Source organism: Ananas comosus, linkage group 4, assembly GCF_001540865.1.
Source record: "Ananas comosus cultivar F153 linkage group 4, ASM154086v1, whole genome shotgun sequence".
Taxonomy (NCBI): domain Eukaryota; kingdom Viridiplantae; phylum Streptophyta; class Magnoliopsida; order Poales; family Bromeliaceae; genus Ananas; species Ananas comosus.
Genome location: NC_033624.1, coordinates 11,186,174 through 11,206,520, shown reverse-complemented (window position 1 = coordinate 11,206,520; position 20,347 = coordinate 11,186,174). Strand labels below are relative to the sequence as shown.

At 33.0% G+C, this 20,347-nt stretch overlaps 1 pseudogene; it reads left to right on the top strand.

The window, feature by feature from the left end:
• Window positions 11,406–12,938, top strand: LOC109709097 (annotated as a pseudogene).

The window sequence follows — 20,347 nt, the reverse complement described above, 5'->3', positions numbered from 1 at the left end:
AATTTACAGCAAATTTCTAGAATTTTTAACCTTTTAAAATTTTATAAACATTATGCATATATCTCTAAATATATAAATTTACTATAAATGCTCCTATTGTTAAATTTGTTAATAAACACTAAATTAGGCTGTGTTAAAAGGGAGTTAAATACCAGTTAAATTAATAAAATAATAACTTTGACTCTTCTCTCTTCCTTGTAGAACAATATATTAGTACATATTATTTTTTTATTTCTTTCATGATTTAGATAGCTTTTAATTTTGTAGGTAATTCTTTCGTTTTTTTATAATTTCTTATTAAGTATGTGTGATCTATCACTTTTGTTGTTTTATTCTTCAATTTAAAAATTTTGTTAAAATTATGAAAATTATTTTTCTGATAATAAACAGCATAAGTTTTTATTTTATTAGGTGGTAAAAGTATAATTATAGAATGAATGCAACAAATGTTTATAGATTTTCACTAAAAGGGAACATTCCAAAATATTTCTGATATTTAGAAAATGACAGTGTAGGGTTCAATAATTTTCTCCTAAATCAATTCCAAGTCCAACATGTAAAACGAATTTAGAATTTAAAGCTCCAGCTCATATTTCATAAAAAATTATGCAAATCGGTGAATTGAACTACTAACATGATACTACACAAGAAATACACATGCTGACAAAAACTCGACTTAGGAGGAAATCCGATGATTTCGGTAAACTTCAATCCACCTCAAAAAGCTCGTCCAACCACGGCGAGAAGTCGAAAGGAGGAAATCCACGGGCTTGCCCGGCCTCCAATGGCGCAACTGCTACGCACACACGCTCGAACGACCTTCCGTATCGACGTCGAAAATCACCTGAGCTCGAGCCGCAACCTTCACCACGAGTTACGTCCAAAACTAGAGAGAGAGAGGGAGTAGAATAAAAGTCTTCCTCTCTGAGCTCTCTACACCTATATAAGGGCTAAGGATAAATATTGGGTTGATCGTCAATTCGAAAGACCAAACTGCCCTCACCAACTCAAAAATCCAGCTGGAGTACTGGTAATCCACCGGAATACCGGTACTCGGGCCTTCAGCCCGCAATCTCGCACACTGGGTATCGGTACCAACCCGATACAGTACCGGTACCCGGGCTCGATACTGGTACTCGACAGGTCAGATGGTACTCAGTATCCCCTCACGCAAACCCGAGAGCATGCTATTCTGTAATTCCACTGGGGTACCAGTACCCCTCTCTGGTACCGATACGCAAACCCGAGAGCATCCTGTTCTGTAATTCCACTGGGGTACCGGTACCTCTCTCTGGTACCGATACTTAACACTGAAATTCTGCACTTTGCGGATTTCAATGTTAGAACTCCACTCTCGCCTCGCGTTGAGTCCGTTTTGCATCTATTTCGCGCCAAAATGATTCTAACTTGTCCCGACACTCTTCAGATGTGTCGACAAGACTTAGATGCTGAAAACTCACAGACAACCAAACATCAGGGACACTACAGTTAGGTTTCGTAGAAATTTTTTTTTAAAAAATCAAGTGTAATAAGTGACCCAATTGGGATTTAAATTACCACGATTATTTTAAAAAATGGACTCTGATTTTTTTTTTATTTTATTTGTAATTAGCATGAGTAGAATCTCCTAGAAGAGACAAAGAATGGGACCTCTTTTTCTTTTTTTTTTTTGTAATTGTGCGTTCGTCACTAAAAATTTAGAGTATTTTTATTATATTATTAAAAATAATATTTATAATTATAAAGGAATGTTTGAATGCTTTTTTGGATATTGAAAAACAAAAATATTCAAATAATATTATGAATTTGTCGTAAAATAAAAAGAGCTCAAATCTGTAGACCTCTATATTTATTAAATGTTGTAGTGTCCGAATTTATCGAACATATACTATGTATATAATTACTCTACAATAAAATTACAAGATATCGAAGCAGACCCTTATTTTGAGAAATTATTGCGTAGACCATGTTCTATAGATAGGTGACAAATTTGAAAGTTCTTAAGTTGAAATTTAAAATTATTAAACGTGATTTACAATACTTTGAGAGATAAATATATTGTCTCCAGATGTTTAGAGTATTTATGTTTAGAGTAATTTTCTTTTATTTGGTCACCCTATGTTTGAAATATTTTACTTTATTATCATATAGTTTTATTTATAATTTATTATAAAGGCCTATTACTAGATTTGGTGTGAAAATGATATGATTTGCAAATTAAAGAATAATAAAACAATACATTTTACCAATATATTTTCTAAAATACAGAAAATATTTTTATAAATATGTATTTTTGCACTTTATTTTGTTTTTTTTTTTTTTTCAAAATCTCTATTTTGCTCCTTAAATTTTTAAATGGAAGCACTTAACTTAGTACCATTACTATTTTCTCATTTCTCTGTGAATAAATTGTGTACTACAACTGACTTACTCGGATACCAACTATATATATCCTTAGAAATTATAGCAATATATAATGGATAGGTGACGAAATAGTAACAATGCGAGATTAAGTACTATAATTTTAACTTTTAAAAATGTAAAATAGAGATTTTTAAAAGGTAAGGGGAAAAAGTGCAAAAGTGAAGATTTATAGAAAATTTTCTATATTTTAGTCTATAGTATTTTAGTAACTTATAATTTGTTCTGTACTTTACTATATTGTAATATAAAACACTTTGCCACCGACTTTAATGAAAGGTTTTTTATAATGAATAAATATAAAACCATAGAAAATTTTTTTATATCACAAGATAATAAAGTGTAATATAGACAAATATAGGGGCTAATTAAAAAAAATTAATATTTTCAGAGCTAAATTTGATATTGCCAGAGTAAATACGTTTCTAATCATATTTAGATTTTTTGCTCTGACAATATCAAACTTTGTTCTGAAATTATCAATTCCCCTAATTAAAGTTTAGACTAAAAACTTTTCATGTTTCATAGTTATTTTAATTATTTAAACAACGATAAGCATTTTAGCACTGTTAATTTTTGTGACTATTAATGTTTTAATAGTAGATTTTTAAATCTTATGATCACTTATGCGAAAATCATATTTAATTTGTAGATAACATCCAACATATTAAAATTTTATCTCAAGATTTTTTGTGAATTAATGATGATGATAATAATAATAGTAATAATAACTATATCACTATTATTGCATTATAGTGATCATTCAACAAGAAAAAAGTAGCTAAGAAACTATGTCTCTCTCTCTCTAGCTATTATCATCTTAGTAGTATTGATGTTCTACTCAACTATATAAAAAATATATCTACATTAATATGATGTGCAGCTGCAACGACCCGACCCGCTAGCAACAATAACTCGTTGGGCCCAAACCACCGGCTTACAAACTCCCCTTGTTTGATGTTCTACTCAACTATATAAAAAATATATCTACATTAATATGATGTGCAGCTGCAACGACCCGACCCGCTAGCAACAACAACTCGTTGGGCCCAAACCACCGGCTTACAAACTCCCCTTGTTTAGACCCTGACGTCAAACTCCCCGCAAGCAACAATAACTCGTTGGGCCCAAACCACTTGTTTAGACCCTGACGTCAATCAGATCACAGACAAGCTCTCATACTTCCGGCCGGTATTCGGCTCTGATACCAATTGCAACGACCCTACCCGCTAGCAATAATAACTCGTTGGGCGAAACCACCGGCCCAAAATGCTTAAGTCCGGTTATTATTATTAGCGTGTAGGTCTCATATAAACTGATTGGAATCAGTATCCCATCCGATGTGGGATTATTAGGGACGTTACAGCAACAGTTAAAATTACGCTCAAAATTGATTATAATTAAGAATGGAGACTATTTTTCGTCCCGTCCCTATAGGTAAATAGGGTCTTAATTTGTCCCGGTCCCTATTGGAACCCTGCATATTAAAAAAAATTAAATTATTTTTTATTTAAAATTTAATTAAATTTAATTCAAATTAATTTAAATTTTGTTCAATTATTAATATTATTTTTTTATTTATTTTAAACTATTAAGTATAACAAATTGAATTATTAAAAATATATAACAATCAAATATTATTTAGCTAATATATTGTATGAAATATTAAATATGTTAAAAATATCTGAATAAATTAAATATATACTAAAAGGATCAAAATTAGCAATCTACCTATGTAATCATATATTATATATTTTACGGGGATCATAGATTTTGCAGGACGGAGAGTAGCATTTTTATCCACATTCGATTTTGACGAGGTCTACAGAAAAAATTGTCATCTCTACTCACAATTCTAAATTTCTAACTATAGACACAAATATATAAAATCAAACAGCATATTTGAATATATATACATCTAAAAGTATAGTGTACTCATAATTGTGTGTGATTAAATTGCTTCTTTTAGAGAAATTCGGTGCAACTACTGATTTTTCGCTCAGGGGGCATCTAGTTCTGCGTAAAATGAACTGAAAAGTTATTTTGATATGAAAATATTTTTCTGCTTGTTTTGTTTTGCATTACAAAAAATTATAAAAATACTTTTACAGATTTGGAGAAAAATTGAAGTTTTTATTTTCCACCATTTTTCGATGAACAACGAAAACACAAGTTGCCTAAAATTTTTTTTATTCAATTTTTTCCACCAAACCAAATAAATATGAATTTTTTTCTTTCAACCAAATAAATGTTAATGAAAAATTACTTTTTTTTCCTACAAACCAAACACTATAAACATAATATCTTTTTTCACTGAATTTTTTTTCACAAATAATTATTTTTCAAAGTTTTCTGTTGAACCAAATGGACTTGTTGATCTCACAAAAAAGGTATGGAAAAAATTTTTCAAAAAAAAAAAATTTCATGGAAAACTTCGTTTTAAGTTTTCGTCCATTTGGTTTGAAGAAAAACTAGTATTTTTGAAAAAAAGAAAATTCCGACTTATACAAGAAACTAGAGTTTTCCTTTTCATTTTTTTTTTTTAAAAACGAAAACACCACAAAAGCTATTTTTCTTTCAACAAAGCCGGCGAAGAACTACGAAAAAAATTTCCTATATCTCAGAAAAAAAAAATTTTACACTTTTTCGGAGAACCAAATAGCCCCTTTTAAAGCTCGCCAAAAAGAATAACTAATCCAAAATTCAGTTAAAAAAAAGGCACTTTGAGTGCAAACTAATAAATTACATGTAAGGGATAACACTTTTTCTACTTATAAAGTAACGTTTTCCAACATTGTCTAATCAGTGGTTAGCAAGTTTCTATCGTTTTATTTTTTCTGCTATGATAATTCCATCCACAAGTACGTGTAAAAGTTAGCATTTAATATTAAACTAAACATAAAGTAATTTACGATAGAGAAATGCTATTAGTACATTTCAAAAAAAAAAAAATGTAAACTTTTTTTTGCTATCCATCCAAGAATTTCGACAATTCTTTTAAATTTTTAGAAAAAATTTTAAATATTACTTCTGTGATTTCGTACTTTCTCATTTTAATAGCCTGTGATTTAAAGTGTATTACTTTTGTATCATATAGTTTTATTTTTCTCTTTTTGTTATCCTTTTTATTAATTATTTTCGTTAAATCAGTGATAAAGTTAAAACTAAAGGGTATTAAAGTAAATATTCAATAAACTATTAGAGGGGTATCTGAAGTTTTTTGCATATGATTTAATGAAAAGTTAATGAAGGCGCTGACGAAAAGAGAAAAATAAAATTACAGAATATTAAATTGATACACTTTAAACTATATGATACTAAAGTAAAAAAATACGAAATCACAGAGGTGGTATTTAAAGTTTATCCAAATTTTTAATAGAGCAGTGCTACTTATAAGTTATTGTCTATATTCATATTTTTATCTACTTGTATTATCAACCCTTTTTTTTAATTTAATGCTATAAATCTAAAAGGAAAAATAACTTGGGACAATTGTTGTACTTAGATATCTCAGGAGGTTTTGGAAAGAATATAAGGTTAAGTAAAATCTTTTGGGAACATTGTTTGGTAGCATTCTTTTGTTGTTTTGTGTAACTTTTTAGGTCATTGGACATGTATATAGTTGTCTCAATCCTATCATTTTTTCACTGAATAAAGCGATAGCACGTTATTTATTAAAAGATAAATAAATAAATTTTAAACTCTTGAATGATAGAGTTTAAGATGTACATCTATCCAGATAAATTTTTTAATATTAAAAAAATATTGATAAGATTAGTATGAAAATATTGATCTTTACGGGAGTAAAATATAAGTTTTACACCAATATTTTTAAGAGTACAGGAGCATTGCTATTTACGATAACAGATCGGAAACTTATAGGCTTAAAATAGCATTGTTGAAAATTCTCATTCCAACATGAAATTAAAAGTTTTAGCTTAAAATGATGTCCGAATGAAAATCGCTGAAATCGTTCATTCCATGCAACCAAACTTACGATTAAAGAAAATAAAGTGGTTTAAAGTTAGCTCTGATATCATGTCACCTAAATCAGGTGTTTTTGCTATTTAAATCAGGTGTTTTTCGTTTAACGGTATAAAATAACTCGCTTAACGGTGTAAAATAATTCAAATGCCTAAATTTTTTTTTTTACTGTAAACGCTTTTAATTAACTATCTATATCAAAATTTACAATTCCCATTTTGAATGGAAAGATTCTATTCTCTATTTTTAAAAGATTGTTCAGCTTTGACTATTCACTTTTGAAACCACTTGATTAGTTAAAAAATAATTTTTAGAATTAATAAAATTTGGTTACTACTCAACTAAATTAAAACCTTAGATCATAGACAATGGTATCAATCATCAATTTGAATGTTCAATCATAAAAGGAAATGTGGAAATATTAAAGTCTTAATACTTAAAAAATTTTGCTGCTCAGCTTTTATTTTGCATTAATGCATCAGAGTCATTAAATTTAATTTAGGCTATATAAACTTCTTAAGTTTGAATTCTATGATTTTACGATATCATGTACCTAATTTTCAAATAGTTCAAAATTAATAATTTTTAGTAACTAATATAAAATAAATTTGAGATCACTTCCTTTTTTTTTTTTCTCGAAAGAGATAGGTAAATTAATAATTTTTAGTGACTAATATAAAATAAATTTGAGATCACTTTTTTTTCTAAGAGAGACAGGTAACATGCTACCCGCTTCGTTTATTTCTTTTAAAAATAAAATTAGCTGGGAATGCGAATCACCTAGGATTCGAACTGGGGATCTCAGGTATCAACCATCAAGCCCTTTGTCACTTGTGTCAGAGACAGTCGGTAATTTGAGATCACTTAATCACTAGATAACTGACGTTTTATAACTTTATAATTGTAAAATTCAAAAACTAGAAAGTTCAAACAGTCCAAATCAAATTTAACTGCATAGCTCGTTAATTTAAATATCCTGAAAACAATGCAGAAGCAGTATCCTAATTTTATTCCATATTTAAACCTAATATATATATAATATAATTTTCAAATTCTATGGGGGATAATAGTTCATAACTCAATTTTATTCCTTGCGCAATTTGCAACAAATCGATACAAAAGCAACACAGTCCCTAATAACAAGAGTCCTCACATTCTACTCTATTTTTTTGTCAAGTCGGAACAGATTCAAAGTAGAATAATTTTAATCTTATTTTTGCCCTTCACTTACTGCCTCATTCGGGAATGATTGGATCGGGAGCCTGAAAAGTTGATTTTTAGCGAATCAGAACAGATAAAAAAAAAGGGGATCTTGTACTTACCGTTTCATTTACTTGGCAGAATAGGGCGGATTGGAAATGGATAATATTTTTTTTTATATTTTTTGTTTTTACTTATCACTAGACTTGGCAAACGAGTGGATTGGATAACCCACGGATGGATCATTCTACCCGCAGATCACATGAGCATGGATAAAATTTTACCCACAAGTTTTTGAATAGCCATACCCGTTGGCGGGAGCGCGGGTGGGCATGCAAGTTACCTGCAAGATTTTTTTTATCTTTTTTTGCTCCTGTTACAAATGCAAAACACATCTATATCTATATTTATCTATACCTATACATTATTTCTCCTAAATTTGCCACATGGCAACATTCTCTTTATTATTGAGTGTGGGCTCCATCCTAAACCGGCTCAAGTCCTTTCTCTTTATTTGCTTGAACCGAATCGATCATTGTTGAGTGTGGGCTCCCCCGAACCAGTTCAAGTCTTCCACATGTATTTCTCTTTCTTTACTTAAACCGAATCTGGTTTCTCTCTTTCTTTGCTTGAACTGAACCAGGTCAACCTATTACATTGGGACTAACCGACCCAACTACTCCATATATTTTTATCTTTGAATTGAAATTTTTTCTTTTTTTGCTTGAATCGAACTGATCACTATCAAGTGTGGGCTTCACCTCGAACCGATTGAAGTTTTTTTTTCTTTCTTTGCTTGAACTGAACCGGGTTTTCTTTTTTTTTTTTTAGCTTGAACCGAACCGAATCACACTTTTGTATTAGGCCGAACTATTCCTCTTTCTCTTCCTTTGGCTGTTGCCTTCGTTCATCAGTAAGATGAATTCCACCCCTCAGCATCGCTTCTTCTATCGCCGTTTTCTCTTCTCTTGTCGTTGTTTTCTTCTTTTTTTTTCCAATTATCTATCCGTTGCATCACACGAGTTATTGTACTAGTATATATTTAATTTTTAAAAATATAACCTAACTTATTATTTGAAATAGCACAACATAAAATAAGCAATATAAAATATTAAAACACTTAAATTACATACTATAAAAATATTTTATTATCCCAATTTTGTGGTGATATAAAATTAATAATTTTTTTATGATTATAGAGTCAATATCATAAAAATTACATATTTTTAATTAAAAATATATACGCGGGTATTTATGCGTATCCGCGAATTACCAAAAATACCCACAACTTAACGGGGTACCATCAGTTTTATCCATAATTTTTTGGATATAAAAAGAGTAAACTTCAAATATCATCCATATGGTTTCGCACTTTCTCACTTTAGTACCATGTGCTTTAAAGTCTATCAATTTAGTACCCTATGGTTTCATTTTTTTCTGTTCGTCAGTCCCTCCATTAATTTTTTGTTAAATTATATGCCAAAAAAATTTCAGGTATCCCACCTGTAGTTTATCGAATATTCACTTTCGTACCTTTTTGTTTTAATTTTAAAAAAAAATTTAGAGGAGGGGATAATAAAAAGAGAAAAATAAAATCATCGGGTACGAAAGTGATACATTTTAAACCATAAAGTATTAAAATGAGAAAGTACGAAATTACAGAAATAATATTTGAAGTTTTTTCTAAAAAATTTAATATCCATACCCACAAATTTGTGGATAACCCACAAATATCCACCGATACGAATAGAAATTGCTAGATCTACTTACCGTCCCATTCTGGACGGATCTGGATGGGAGCTCTACCAATCCGGAACCCGGAACCCGGAACCGGAACCATTTGCATCCCTAATAACAACAAACCTCACGTTTTTTATTTCCTAAAAAAAAAAATTAAAAAAAAGAAAAAATAATACGAACTACAAAAACGGGACAGGGCACATGGCGACAAGGAGGGCGCCAGCGAGATCCCAAATCTCAGAGTCCCATTTCCGTAATTAACGCCAACCCAGACCCCTTTCTTTTGATGGCTCCCACGAGATCTGCCCACACGCACATACACACACACACACACACACCCCTCGCGAGCAAGCTCTAACCACTACCTCACACCCCCAAAACCCGGAAAAATTAAAATAAAATAAAATAAAATAAAATAAAATAAAATAAAAGAGGAAGAGAGAGAGAGAGAGAGAGAGAGAGAGAGAGTGTTTAAAGATGCACCCCTTCTTCTTTCTCCTATGTACTATGGGTATCTCAAAATGAACCCTGAATACTATTAGAGATAATTCCATATGGACTAGTGCTGCTATACTCTTATTTATGAGTATAATTTTTTTTTTCTACTTATAAATTTTTGACCGTTTGGATAAAGTAATGTGCTATTAGGATGATAGTGGAGGGTAGATCTAATGGCCGAAATACTTTTTTTTGAGAAATAAGTAGCACGCTACCCGTTTTGTTTATTTTATTTAGAAATAAACTTAGCTAGAAATGTGAATTAATTAGGATTCGAACTTGGGACCTCGGGTACCAACCACCAAACTTTTTGTCACTTGCTCTAAACCGAAATATTAATTATGAGTACGACGGAGTCTATACTTATAAGAGTATAGTAGGCGGACTCATTCCATTTGTACTTTCTCTCGCCAACTTTTAATTACAAAGATATAACATATTAGAAATCTGGCGGAATTCGAACTCATGAACTCCTGCTCAAACACCATGTTAAATTAAATGAACTAATTGCTATCTTCCAGAAGCTTAAGGTATCAGAGAATGATGTTTATCGGATAATATATATATATTACACATTTGGTTGGTAATTTGATAATAAAGAATATTTATATCTTAGGTCTGCATAGATAAGTTTGTGTGAATTATTGAATATATGATATTAAAACATACTTCTCTATCAATTTAAATTTTAAAAGAAAAATCATAATTTCAAATGGTGTCGAAGTATAAGATTGTGAGTTTGAATTTCACTAGCCGTGACGTGAAGAGGAGTGTTGAATATTTAATATTAAACATCATTCTATGACATTCATAGAAAAAATATATTGTCTGAATGATACTATTTGAAGAAACATTATATTAAGATTTTTTTCTCTATAATAAAAGTGGGAGCATCAAGTTAGACTTTTGTTTTTACGCCTCAAGATCTCATTTGTTTTTATTTTTATTGCAGTAGACTAGAATTTTCAACCGCTAAATATCCTACTGAAGATGACTATTAAGAAAAGCAAGATCAAACCAACAACATACAGTTTTGAAATATTTGTTATGAAACATGATAGGATATGAACTCCATAAACCATCACAAAGTAGCTCGAATCAACTATATTTTGCGCTAGCGTAATATTTCATTTGCTCCACAAAATTTATACATAGAAATTAAATTAATCAGAAAAAGGAAGGCGGTTATCTATACCTTCCAAAAATAAATATAAATTTTGCACTCTATTCGTCCAAGCGCTAATATATTTACGTTGGCGTTAGTAATTTTTATTTTTAATATCAAAGACCCAAAAGGATACCTAAATTTTTGGGTGAGCATATCTCAATCACAAAAAGGGTTAAACCATTATACTTACTAAATCTTTTTTTAACTGTATTTAAGGACACTAAAAAATTCTTTCCTGTATTTAAGGGTACTTCATAAGGTACCTACATTAAACACCACCCTTGGGGGTACAATTTGAGGTACGCATAGCAACACCCAATCCCCCAGAAAGCAAAGAATAGCCTCCCAGGAAGCAAACAAACAAACAAAAGAGATTGCACAAATTTAGTCCCTCCGCCCTCTCTCTCTCCCTTCTCCCCACCCCCAACACACACCCCTCTCTCTCTCTCTCTCTCTCTCTCTCTCTACCTCTGCAGTAAATTAAACAATCCCGAGTCCTCCTCTCCTCTCCTTCCTCAGAAAGAGAATATTAGTAAGAGAGAGAAGGAGAGAGGAAAGATAAAAATAAGAGACAGGGATAGAGAGAGAAAAGAAAAAAAAAAAGAGAAAGATATAGAGAAAGAGAGCATCATCAGAAAACACCAAAAACAAAAGAGAAAGATCCACCTCGAACCTCTCTCCAGTCTCCACCCCCATCCACTCTCTCCTCTCCTTCTCTTAACTCCTCCTCCTCTTTAAATCATCAATCTTCTTCTCCTTCTCTATTTCTATTTCAATTTCTGTAGGAGATAAGATAAGGGAGAGATTTTTATTTTTATTTTTATTTTTTTTTGGTTGGGTGTGTAGAAGTTGAATAATAATAATAATAATAATAATAAGAGTAGTATTAAGTATGAGGGAGGAGGAGGAGCCGAGCTGGTTCGCGCGGTGGGAGGAGCAGCTCCCGAGGCCGGATGAGCTGACCCCGCTCTCCCAGACGCTGATCACTCCCGACCTCGCCCTCGCCTTCGACATCCCCACCTCCTCCCCCTCCCCATCCCCTACAAACCCTACGAGCCTCCACCACGATCCCTCCGCCGCCGCCGCCGCCGCCGCCGGCGCGCATTCCCACGCCACCCCACACGCCCACGGCCTCGCGCGGCGGCGGCGGCGCAGAGTCCGGCGGAGTGCGACGGGGCGGCGGGGTCGGATCTGAACGGGGCGGGGGGCGGGGGCGGGGGCGCGGGGGCGGGGAGGAGCCGGCGCGACGCTGAAGCGGCCGCGGCTGGTGGGACGCCGCAGCTGCACAAGCGGTTCGTGGACGCGGTGGCGCACCTGGGGATCAAGAACGCGGTGCCGAAGACGATAATGCAGCTGATGAGCGTGGACGGCTCACCCGCGAGAACTCGCCAGCCACCTCCAGAAGTACCGCCTCTACCTCAAGCGCATGCAGGGCCTCACCTCCTCCTCCTCTCTCCTCGCGCGCCTCCGCCGCCGCCGCCCACGGCGTCCCCGCCGCCGCCGCCGCGTCGTCGACCCCGCCACGACCACCTCTTCGCCACCGCCCCCGTCCCCCCACTTCCTCGCCCCCCTCGCCTCTCCTCCGCCGCCGCCGCCGCCCCCCCCGCCCCGATCCCTTCATCCCTTCCCGCCGGCGCCGCCACCCTCCAGCACCACCAGCAGCTCACCGCCCTGCACCACCACAGCCACCAGCAGTTCTACCCCCACCCCCACCCCCACCCCACCACCACCACCACACCAGCACCAGCAGCGGCATCTCGGCCACTACGGCGCCTCCGCGCCGCTCCCCGCCAACGGCGCCGCGGGGTTCGAGCACGGCTTCTTGACCGCGCGGTGCCGCTGCCGAATGCACCCGCACCGGATGGTCCCCCTCGTCCCGCCCCGCGCAGCCGCCGCCGCCGCCGCCCCCGTCGTCGTACGCCGATGATTTGGAATCCGGCGCCAGGGCCGGATCCGGCGGAGGAGAGAGCTCACCCTGTCCCACTGGCGAGGATTGATCTTCTCGGTATACACAACTCTTATTGCAATATCAATCCCCCTCTTTGCTATTGTAATTATCGTGCTTAATTAATTACGCCGCGTTTCTGTTGGAAGCACAAATCTGAGGATTATAGCGCTCTGAGCGTATTAGGGAATTCGGGGTAGCTTTATCTCCTCCGTTAGGGTTTTCTCCGTTCATTTCGATCTTCGCCACCGTCTTTGTCTATGTTCTTGTTCCTGTCATTGAACCTATGTTTACATGTTACCTTATTGTAGAGGCTATTAGAGGAGGGGAACTGCTATGATGCGATAAATTCCGCATCGAGCAAGTTTCAGAAAGTTACCAGGGTCGGGAATTTGTTTGCACTCTCCTACTATCGATTGCCTAGTTGAATTGGGAAATAAAAGAATTAGGGGTTTTGAGGCATGAGAGATTTCCAGGGGTAAGTGGTTGCATTGTAATCGGTCGTTAGGCCTCTGCTTCCGCAAAAGGGAATTCCTCTATGAGAGATTGTAGAGATTCTTCGCTTACTTTTAACCTTTCTTTCCTTCTTTTCATCACTAAGGATGAGTCTCTAGGGCTTAATTTTCTCTCTTCTTTCTCTTTACTTTTGTGTTATGAGATGGGTTTAGTCGTCGACGATCTCTTGGTGTAGTGTAGTGATCCTTGTAAATCCCGCGACTGGAAACTTATGTTGTTTGTCGTTCAAGGCATTGTTGAGTTATGTTGGTATAGTATTGCTGCGTCGGACTCCTTTGTGTACATCAAAACTTTGTTGAACTCAAAATGTACCTTTCTGAAATTCTATCGATTTGTCGTTCCTTTTCTGTTAATGCAAAGTGCTGCTATATGAATGACTAATTGAGATATTTCATTGGAGATCATTATTTTGGTTTCTTTCTCTTAATGTTCTTGATGCGCCAACTTCAGTTAAGATGGATATATAAGAATACTCATATTTGGTTATAGTTCACTTGGACTTAAATAGAAAGGTATACTCTGTTATAGATGGTTGTAAATTGGATTCCTAACAATTGCTTATGGTCTTTGTCGTTATCCATATTGTTGCTTGCGATGATTTTATGAAACAAAGATGGAAGTTTGTTCTTTATTGTCTTGCTAAAGAAGATGCAAATTACCTTCTGTTCTAGCTAAATTTTTAGTGAATATTAGACCAAAATTTATGATTGTTTCGAAAATGTTGTACATAAAATTTTTGCAACGACTAGCTGCAGTTAGCGTGTAAACATTATTATATTTGCTACTTCATCAGCAATAGCATTAGATTTTGCATCATGATGGAGGATTTTGTATTGCTGATTATGTACTGTTATGAGATACACTGTACAGTTTGAACTTCTGCTCATCATTGGCATACATAAGCTAGTTTATTGCTATCTCTGAAATTGCTAACTGTATTGCAGAATGGGTTTGCTTGAAATTAATTTGTCGCAATCACGAGGAAACGAATGATTGCCTTTTCTTTTATTGTTTTGTCTATTAACTTCCTAAGCTGCCATGTTGCATAGAATGGATGCTTCAACTCCTAGATAGTGATGGCTGTGATTCATTTCCTTACTTTTGTTGTCATCAGTATTGTTTGTTCTACATCATAATTTTATGTCTCTAACATTTACATGAGTTCTACAACGTGTCAGTTTCACCTATTATGCGATTACTATTAAATGCTTCCTAAAATGTTTGTTGTAAATTAGAAACTATATTTTGTTGCTAGTGCAATACTAGATTCATCTTTGTCTCTAAATGCAAAGGTTAATCATTTTATTGGAGACATGCCAACTCTAGTTTATCATTAAAATAGTAAATCGTAGAAAGGATGAGGATTGCCGTTTATCTTTTAACACAGAACAAGGGAGTCGACAAAAGAAAGCATGAGAATTGATACCAAGAAGTTAAAAGCGATGTCGATAGTCAGGGTTCCTATTTTTGTAGATATTTTGCAAGAAATGTGATTTAAGCATCAGCACTGTTTTTAGGTCTGTACATACGTGCATTTGTATATAAAACCTATCTTTTAAATATAGAATAATTTCCTTATTAGTGCATATATCTGTGAGTGCTCTTTTTCTAGTTAGTTGACATTGATTAATGAAGGGAAGTTCTCGAAAGCGAAGCCGGGTATTTCTCTGTTGGATTGCATTGATCTGAAATCCAAATTCGCCCAGTAATTTTGGCTTAAAACTATTTTCGAATTAGATCAGTTCTCTAAGCTGTAATAAACTTGGAAAGTAGTAATTATTCTTGTTTAATGACATCTCATTATCAACAATAGCGCACTCGCTTTCTATTGCATTTTCGCATGGTTAGATCTGTAAAAGTTAGAACTTGATTGCAGTGGTTTGTAGTTTTGTTTCACCCTTTATTTATTGCTTTCAAATGAGAGGTCAAAGCATTAATCTAACTTTTGATATCTAAGTAAGGATCATCTTGTGTGGTGAGTAGCATCTTATCTCATCATCCATGAACATCTCTTTCCAATCTGGTTGAGTGTATTCAGACAACATAGCTATCTACATTAGCCAATCTATTGATGCATTATATAACTCATTAATATGTTTACATTACATGGTAGCAGGCCTTAGAGTGGGAATGTAGGAAATAGAATCATGTAAAATAGGTCATCCTATGTTTAAAATCATGCCCTTTTTTAGTTTTATTTCTATTTTTTTATTTTTTGGCGAAAAAACCATTCAGATGGATGCGGAATCTGGAACTTGTCTGTAGTTGGAATTATCTATTGAGAAGCTTTGGGTCTCCTCTTTATTTTTGACTTCACTCTAGGCTAAATTATACTTTTAGTACTCAAATTATGAGGCTTATGATACTTTAGTACTCAAACATTAATTTACTGTAATTTCTGGCTCGAAACTTTTTAGATTTGTTGCAATTAAGTCTTGCAGTTCAATTTAGTGGACTAAACATATTTTTAACATGGTTCTACTGTGATCGATGACATGGCAGTTATAAGATAGCATGTCACAGTTATATCAACAACACATTATTATTCAGTCGACTAAATTAGACTGTGATACTTAGTTACAACAATCTAGAAGAGTTCAAATTAGAAATTACAATAAATTAAGGTTTGAGAACCAGAAGTGTGATTTGACTAAAAATGTATATAAGTATATATGTATATTAGTGTAGTTACCCGCACGATGCAGCGGGTAGGTATTATCGAAATAATTATTTTATTTATTATTATTGATTATCGATGATAGCCTGAAAAAATAAACCTGAAATATACAATTCATCAAATATGTAAAAAATATTACTCTAACTATAAAATAAAGAATATTAATTTAAATAATCAGAAAGAATCAAATTGGTAAAAGAGCAACAATAATACAAAGCTACTATAACTACTGCAATAGCATTTCCAACAAACCATTACCTGACTCGTTGCTTTCTTGGTGAGGTGGTTCATACTTTTTTTTTTTCTGTATCCTAAAAAAAAGTGAGTAATTTATTAACTGAAGTAGACACAATGAAAAGAATTTTATTATATCAAGAAGGTAAAGTTACAGCATGAAATTAGACCACTTTTGATCTAATTTTTAAACAAATTAATTGAGCTACTAATACACCTTATGATAGGTGGATAAAATACTTAACTTGAAATCACAAATTCAAGGGTTTGAGCTTCTGTGGCTTAGGAAACTTACGGACATCAATGTGAATTATATGAAATGCTCTATTCACATTATAAAATAAATAAAAAGTAGAGGCGTAAGTAGATTGCGTCATATCAGTCTTAGGAAATGCTTTTAATATTTTTTTTTCTTAAAGATAAATTAGATGTATACTCAGAACCTACAAAGAGAATGGAAGAGAAAAGCACCATCTAATTTGGGCTAGCTTGATATTTTTTCATATTTATATATTTTGAATTTTACATATATTTTATATCAAATTAAAAATATATATAAATTAGTTATTCAAATTATTCGTTTGTTAGCTCCAATCAGTCTGTAAATAACTATTGCCAGTTACAAATAATGGGCCAAAAAAATGATCAAATTCTTATCATATTTTGAGCACGAAAATTCTAGTTGGAAAGAGCCATCAAATTCTAAAAAGCTCAAAATAAATAAGTAAATAAATAAATAAATAAAATCACCACCTCGGGCACCGCCACCACCGAGGACGCGGTCGCTGTCGCTATAGTCATTGTCGGCAGTAGCACCGCCCTCAACCTCGATGCCGCCCAGCCCCCCCGGCCCCGCATCTCCTATCGCCCTCCGGTCCTCTAATATAAAATTAACTCTTTAAAAATATTTTATTAGGAAGTTGCTAACCCTGGTTGTGTTGATATGCTCTAACTTGATAAAATAATAAGTTTGTGAAATTAATAGATTTGGTGCAAGAAGAAGATGGAGGGATGGAAGTTTATGCTTAAGAGAGGAGGAAGGTAAGTTACACGTTGCAAGGAGAAGATGCAGGGGTAGGAGTTAAGCCAAGGGAAAGAAATCATATATATTAATTAATTAATAAAAGTTTGTGAAATTAATAGATTTATTATACGAAGAAGATGGAGGGATGGAAGTTTATGCTTAAGAGAGGAGGAAGGTAAGGTATACGTTGCAAGGAGAAGATGGAGGGGTGGGAGTAAAGACAATGGAACATGGGCTGAGTTAAAAAAAAAAAAAAAACTTCTAAAGTAATGTGGTTGTGCCACATCAACAAGATTATTGAGAAATTATATATGTTAATAGATACTAGTTGAGTGTACGTACAAATGCACGTAATAATTATTTTAATTTATTTTAAATTAATAAAAAATATTAAATCATATTGATTTAAGAATTTAGAATAAAAACATTTTGTAAATTTATATGTTATATTTTATTAGAAAATATCTGCAATATGTTCTTTTTTATATACATTAGATATTTTTATATATTTTTTAATTTTTAATAAATCTAAAATTTAAATAAGTCTTTTAAACTAAAAGCATCAAAATTTAATTGACATTTATTTAAAATTTAATTTTTGTACATTATATAATTAAATTCAATTTTGATATCAAAAATTAAAAATTAAATTTAATTCACGATTTAACTCGAATTTAAATTTTAATGTAAAATAGATGAATAGATTTGATATTAAAAATTAAAAATTAAATTTAATTCATAATTTAAACTTAAATTTAAATTTTAATGTAAAATAGATAGATAAAAGTGCCATTTTTTAACAGATTGATTATAATCGTTTATTTTTATTTCAAATAGTTTTAACCAATTTATCATAATATTTTATAAATTGATCATAAATTTGTACATTATATTAATTAAAAAATATGATTTACAAATTTATTAACTAATCTATCTTTTAAATTATTTCCTTTGTAATATGTTGATAGTCCCAAACTTTAAATTAATTTTATATTTTGAATTGAAATATAGATTTACAGTAGATATTCAAGCAAGAATTTGGATAAGCATAATTTTTTTCTATTTTAGAGATAAAAAAAAATAAACAAATTTCTAATTAAAATATAGATTCATAGTAGATATTTTTCGGTCGGCAAAAATTTGGAGAAGTATATTTTTTTATTATTTTAAAGTACGTGATTTTATATATAGTATAGATAGTATAGATATTATGTTATAGATAGAGATAAAAAAGAATTAAACAAATTTTGAATTAAAATATAGATTTACAGTAGATATTTTCCGGTTGGTAAAGATTTAGATAAGCATAAATTTTTTTCTGTTATAGACAAAAAAAAATTTTCTGTTGTAGAAATTAAGAGGAATTAAAAGTTTGTTCAATTCTATTATTTATTTTGCGTAACAAAAGAGGAATAAATTTTTTTTCAATTCCCGCCAAAAAATGGGTCAACCGAAATTTGAAATACGTGCTTTTATATATAATATAGATATTTAGAGTCCGGCTATTATACTGTTATGAGTATAGAGCCTCTTGTACTTATAAATTTTTGGCCGTTTGATCTACCCTTTAATCATTTTTACCTGGTAGATTATACTATTCGACCGACCACCTACTCAACCCTAGAGGGCCCACCATCAACCTAACCGTAATTATTCTCATCCTAACCGCACATTTTTTCATCTGAACTGACGAAAAGTTATAAGTACAAAGGGTTCTATACTCATATAAGTATAATAACCCCAGCCTATATATATATATATATATATATATATATATAGAATTTAGCTCCTATGCTTTTAAGAGTACCAAGTCATTGGTACTTATAAGTTTTTGACCCTTGGATTAAGAGATGTGCGGTTAGGATAATGTGGGGACCCTAGAATTGAGTGGGTAGTTGGTTGAATAGTATAATCTAACGGATAAAAATGATCAAAGGCGTCGATCTAATGGTAAAAAATTTACAAGCACCAAATGCTTGGTACTTTTACAAGCACGATAGCCGGACTCTATATATATATATATATATATATATATATATATATATATATATATATAGTTGAGCTGGAATACTATCAGTAGTAAACGGGCTCCGTTGCCATCCATTTGTTTTCGATGATGGAGCTTTCAAATCGACGATCGACACCGTTAAAAATGATCTATATCACTTGAAGTATCTAGAAATCAAATTTCAAATCTTTTCGACATCATTTACCTAATGATCAAAGCGTTTCAAAATTAGTAATTTTAATGGTTGATATGAGGGGTTTTCTCGTTTAACGGTGTAAAGCTATCCAAATCAATTGAATTTTGGTTAAAAAATTCTTTAAACTATTTAGAACAAGATCTATACTCTCGATCATGATTACAAAATTTCTATTATCACTTTTTAGAGGATATTCATTTTCAGCAATTCATTTTTACGCCCACTTGATGGACAATAAAACAATATCGGAAATGTATAAAATTTGATTTCTAGATACTTCAAGTGGTATAGATCATGTTCAATATTGTCGATCGTCGATTTGGATGCCCCATCATCGAAAACAAATGGGTGGCAACGGAACCCATTTGCTACCATAGTATTCTAGCTCAACTCTCTCTCTCTCTCTCTCTCTCTCTCTCTCTCTCTCTCTCTCTCTCTCTCTCTATATATATATATATATATATATATATATATATATATATATCTTGTGATTTCATGGAAACACAAGCAACTGCTAAAAGGGGTAGAGAACTGGGGAGGTATCTTCTGCATGATCAAAGTAAACTTTCGTTGGGCCAACAAACTTTACTTTTGGTAGGTTCTGGAAGTGTGAATATGAATTTGATTGCATTTTTACTTTTTTTTTTCTTTCTTTTCNACTGATCTTACTCTAAATAGTGAAAAGAATTTTCTATAAAATTTTCATCGCATTTGGATTGTTTTACACCGTTAAACT